We start from the raw sequence: 6,000 nt of genomic DNA, 5'->3' as shown, positions 1-6,000 counted from the left end.
CGCCCGTAATTTTATCTTTACTAATAAAAATCGGCCATATATAGCTGTTATTACTTGTAGAAAAACATTATATTCTAAAAGACATAACTACTATTAATACTTAATTACTATAATATATTGTATTAGAGCATTAAACTTTTAAAACAATCATAAAGTTAATGTCAAGCATACATAGGCACTTTACTATGAATTTTAAGCTTGAGTAGCACACGTATAAAGTTTGTTGAATTGGAGTTATAAAATCCAAATTGAACTTTATAATTTCCGTTTTATAAGTACTGTACTCAAAGGTGTAATTGAGAAGAGAACAGGGATTAATTCAAGCAGAAATGTATCATGAGTGCAGACGAATGTTGGTGCAAAGCTACGCAGGCGCGTTTTCTACCCAAATCGCAGTGACGGTTGTTCCATCACTACGAACGCTCGTAGCGCATCCCTAATCGGTACGATTTTCCGAACGCCGGTTTCTGGCCGTTGATAAAAAAAAGTTTTTAGTCTATGCGCTTTAAAAACAAACGCGATTCATGTTCTAAATTTGAATGCCTTCTCAGAAAAAATGTGTAGTGACTTCGCGCTCTTTTGTTAAAAGTTTGCAAATTGTTTTGTGTGTTTTTGTTTTATTTGGTGTAAAGTGCGTGGTATTTAAAACTTTGTGATTAATTTGACTTGAAAAAGTTTGTGGTCATCGTGGTTAAACATTTTCGCTGTATTCTTTGATCGTAAAGAAATTTGGAACTCGGTAAGTCGTTCAATAATTGTATCAAATAAAGTATTTATTTTGTACAATTTTATGTTGTAATAAATGGCACGCAAAAGAGTTTTACGACTGGCGTTTACAACATTTTCAGTGACATGCAATCGTAAAATTCTTTTAATCTCAGGAGACGGTAGCTTAACGCCGGACCCGTTATGCGTAATAGCTTTACAGCTTTTGAACCTTTTCAATAACTTAATGACGTACATTGAAATATAAAATTGTTATCAAGCATTTCAAGTTTTAAATGTTATTCGTAGTAAAATTGGAATATTTTAGCACGTTTATGCTTTAAGTTAATATAAATTATTGGTATCACATATTAGAAATAATTAATTTTATTTAATTTTAAGCAAACTGGTTACAATCAGGTTAATTACAGTTATTTATAGCTAATACAATTTTCTTCAAAATTAAATGAAATTGAATAGAACGTATTGCAAAAAAATAGTAATATTAAAAGTGTTGTAGAGCCGTTTATGATTGTATAAACTTTTTTCCTGTTTATGTTTTTCTTATTGATGATACCTAATTATCCATTCATATACTTAATATGGATTATTTTAGTGAAAGGAAAAAATACACTGTATAATGAAAGTCTACATGCAACATTTTTATTATATTTAATTTCATGTACCTAATGAGCATATCATTTATGAAATTTTGCAAAATTATCATATATTGGTTCTTTTTCTTAGAAATTTTATAAATGTTACACTAAAAGCCTTCTTCTATTCTAACAACAAATAAGTTTCTATAAGTTTCTATTAATTACGCTAAGAGGAATTCGGTGACAGTAGTAGGTAGTAGGTACCTACTTGTCCCTATACTGTTTGCGATAAGCTAAAAAAAGGGAATTCCCAAACCAAAAAAGGTTATTGATTGAAAATTAAACTATTCAATTAAAACTTTTATGAATTTTTATACCTTATTTTAATTCAGTCTCAGAACTTGATACAGCTTAGCTGTTCAAGAATAATTCAATCGGAATATGAATTTTGTATGTATATTGTATATCGAGAATATGGAAAATAATTCATAAATATTTTATGAACGGGAGCGCGAAATATTTGTAAAATGAAATTGAGACGAAGAAGCACCTGTATTGAAATTGAAATTCGTGTCACGTAAAGTCACAATGAAGACAGATCAATATTTACGAGATAAACGCTGCACGTTGGAAACCTCGATAAAATATTTATACGAAACTATGAAACTCCGCTTGTTAGACTCGTTTGCCTCATAGTACCTACTGAGACCGTATATCGGACAATGCAAATAACTTTTACTGCCTTTGTCTCCTTTAGTAAGAATCTTATCGCGAATACTTAAAATCTCTGATGCTATATCTCTATATCTCTGATGCTCTGGAGAATATAAAGCATAATGAATGGGCTTATGTTGAGGATAATCGGGGCATTATCAATATCAACGTTTATATTTTAATGTCTGTAGTAAATAAATAAATAAGTGACGCGAATCGAGTTCTAATATACGACTAAAGCTTTATTAGATTATTTCAACAATTTTTATGCCATTGTTGTAGGTCATAACGATATTAAATCAGCAGAGATTTTTATTATATGTATAGAGCTAGTACGTTTAAAGAACATCCAAATTTTTACGGTGTCATGTGTATTTATTATTATCGCAGACACCCGTAACAACATGAATTTTTATTTAAGACGAGTCTATGAAACGAAATATACGAATTACCTTCTTTCTGCATGCCTAAATAATATATACATCGTATTAACTATGAACAATGTATTAATATGTGTATGAAGAAATGAGTCTTGGTCAATATGTACTTAATAGGTATAATAATTGGTTTATTGCCAAAAATACAAATAGCTATGCAATAGCTTAAAAATGATACCGGTGGATTTAATCGTATAAGACTTATACGTCGTACGACGTTAATCGTCGAATGATTTATACTTATACTATAAGTAAATCATTCGACGATTCACAATTGCTTTCAAGAAACCTAAACGGATGAATCAATGTTTGGGATTAAATAAACGTTTTATCGATAGAAACATGAGCCCTTAACTTATAAGCTTGTTCAATACCCTTACTAGCTACGTAAGTAGAACACCGCAAACTTTGATACGCGTCTTAAAATACTTGTGTAAAAGTGAATAGAATGACTTCCATGTTCAATGCAGGCCCGATATTACTTGCTAACTTTCTTATAGAAGTCTAGACAAGTTGATTTCGATTTAAGTGGAATTGAATGTCGACTGTGATGCCAATTTGTTTCGAAATAGACTTGCCGTGTTTATTGTGAGAATTAAAATGAAATTCACTTTGAAAAAGCTTCGGGATAAATATTATTGTCAATGTTAATGATGGTGGAGAGAACCTCTTTCGGATCGGAATTTAAAAAGCTTCATGATCTGTTGCAAATATTTTATTATGTTTTGATATAGTTCCATTTATTAAAAAACTAGCGGTCCGCCCCGGCTTCGCCCGTAGTACATAATATTTTCGTTTTCTCTACATAAGAACCATCCTCGTACTTCAAGGAATATAATAAAAAAAGAATTATCGAAATCGGTTCAGCCGTTCTCGAGTTATGCGCTTACCAACACATTTTGCGATTCATTTTTATATATAAGAAGAAGATTGATAAAATAAATTGCAAAGTTGAACAAAACAATAATTTCTAAATTTATAATGTTACTCGTACCTTAATTTTGAAAAGTTTTTATCCTGTATCAATGTAATAGCTACATGGATACAAAAGTTTGTTTTTGGTCAATCTAATTTAACCTAGACAATAAATCAGTCCAACGCGTTGTTTTTGAATAAACTTTTTGTTTCGATAACTCGTTTGTAACATTTGCCCGAAACAGACGGTCGCTTTAGTAAAGTTTAAACCAACATTAATACTGTTTTTATTCAACGTTAAACGATTGTGCCTTAAATACACAATAATATTGTTATTTATGGTTTATTGTTACTTTGGGCTGTTTATAAAATGTGTTATTAAAGACTTAGCAAAGAGAATAAATTCTTTGTATTTCAGTTAATTATTTATTTTATTACGTCGCCTTTGTTTTCTTCTTATTATGAATAAATTGGTGCTGGGTTCAAGTACCTACTTAAAATTTGTTTTTCTTCAATTTATTAAAATAATTTATATTATACGATGGAAGCTTATAAGTTAAGCATATTTTATTTATCTGGAACTACGAGTAGGTTCTTAGCTGTCTTGTCTAGTTTCTGTCACCGACGCTGACTCAGTATTTGCATAGTGATATACATACATACCAGTTTAATTTTTATATTTTAACTATTATTTCCATCATAGTTTCTTTCTCTATTTCATTCATAGTTTATAGGGACACTCATAGGTTTCATTATTATTTTATCGTTTTCCTCACCAAGCTTTTTATGTTCTAGTCTACAAGAGGTCAAAGTAGTACCGTCATTTGTATATTTTTTTTACGTTCTTTCTGTATTTATGTACAATAAAGTACTATCTAAGAATCTATCATTATCAGCCCATATACGTTCCCACTGCTAAGATACGGGGCCGGCTATAAGAGTACAGGCCATAATACACCACGCTCGCCAAGTGCAAGTTGGCGGATATTCAATCCTACAGTATGTTTTTCCCATGTTTGTCCTATTTCATGAAGGTTCTTTGAATATGTATCAATAATATTGCATCTACTGTTTGATTAAATGAAGTTTACTCAGTATAATGGCATCATTGGATCAAATGGCAGACGGAAAGAGTCGCTAATGTAAATTGTATCTGGGTCAAGAAAGGTCTTTTGAGAATTCAGCCAATCTTTGCTTTGTTCAATTTTTGGCAAGCCGTTGAAAGAAATGGTGATGCCAGATCGTGGAAACATTGCTTATCTTTATTTTATATTTGGATGTTGCTTATTCATAAAGCGACTCGGTTTTTCACATAATTTATTCTAAGATTGAAGATAAAACACATCATCTGTTTTAAGCTTTTTGCGATATTAGGATGATATTCATTGATATTATTCAAGGACAGGATTACAATACAATCCTTGTTACGTACATATTGTAATGATATACCAACAACGAACAACAACAATTTCCCAAAAAACAAAGTTATAATATCGATTCAGATGAAAATTTCAGGATGACATAAAAATATTTATTTACAAGTATAAATTATTAATTTTATTTGAAGATTGCTGTTAGCCTGAGACCCGACAGTATAAATGAAAGATATCCGAAAAAAAAGTAAAAAGCATACCTATAATAATTTATTCTTCACATAAACAAGATAACATTATTATAATATCTACCAACACATTATATTCACAAAAAGCTTGGCCCTGGGCGAATGTGTCGAAACATTTTCCTTAATAATCCAGAGCTACGATAATCCATTGATATTCTTACTAACGAGTTTCTTATTTCTTTTTTGCGTCACGTCTTTCCGGGTAAGCTGCGAAATGATTTGAAAACGGTTCAAAGGGGAAGCTGGCGAATAATGCTTAAGCATGGTAATAAATTTATTTCCCTTTCCTCACCTCGTACGTATGTTTGCAAAGACAAAATCCAATCTGTTATGCTATTATAAAAATAATTAGGTAGGATAAAGCAGTGCTGTAAGAGATATCGCGAATTTTTCTTCATAAATTGTCAAAATTCCCATTTTTTTTAAATCTTAGATATAGTGTTTTGTACATTGATAGGACATCAATACATGCAGGATAATTCAATTTCATAGCCCAAACCTATATTAGTATCAGTTGAAGACACATAAATTATATCTCTATTTCTTTTGTGTGTGCAAAAAAGCATTAAATAAATAGGACAGCGCTAGTCGTCCGCTAAACGGATGAATAAAATAAATTAGTCGTCCGATTACCGGATGAATAAAATAATTTAATCGTCCGATAACATCTATTTATCTATATAGTTAGGTTATCGGGGTTTCTTTAGAGAACTGCCACACGTATTATAGGTTTTTTGTGGGGGGAGGAGGGCACACGTAGGTATTTGATTTTTTTTTTGCGCGTTGACAGAGCCCCGCGAAGCGGGGCTCCTATTTCTGTGTAGTTTTTTTTAAAGAAACCTAACCTAACCTAACGGCTAACCTAACCTAAACTAGATTTTTTTTTTGCACGTCGACGGAGCCCCGCTTCGCGGGGCTCCTATATCTGTGTATTTTTTTTTTTAAGAAACCTAACCTAACCTAACCTAACGGCTAACCTAACCTAACTTGATTTTTTTTTGCGCGTCGA

The 6,000-nt window shown here is 31.3% G+C and overlaps 1 protein-coding gene across 1 annotated transcript in view; it reads left to right on the top strand.

The window, feature by feature from the left end:
* The first annotated feature begins 612 nt into the window (after window positions 1-612).
* The window catches only part of LOC149909128 (zwei Ig domain protein zig-8-like), a 30,601-nt gene continuing 25,213 nt past the window's right edge, over window positions 613-6,000 (top strand). The window contains exon 1 of the mRNA XM_090101370.1: window positions 613-739. The gene's annotated coding sequence lies outside the window, so the exon portion shown is untranslated. The remainder of the gene's footprint in view (window positions 740-6,000) is intronic.

The sequence above is a fragment of the Colias eurytheme genome, chromosome 4 (genome assembly GCF_061535395.1).
Source record: "Colias eurytheme isolate Ceu_HAF_F1 chromosome 4, ilColEury1 Martin Lab GWU primary, whole genome shotgun sequence".
Classification (NCBI taxonomy): Eukaryota; Metazoa; Arthropoda; class Insecta; order Lepidoptera; family Pieridae; genus Colias; species Colias eurytheme.
The sequence above is the reverse complement of the archived record's forward strand: the minus strand, read 5'-3'. Positions and strand labels throughout refer to the sequence as shown.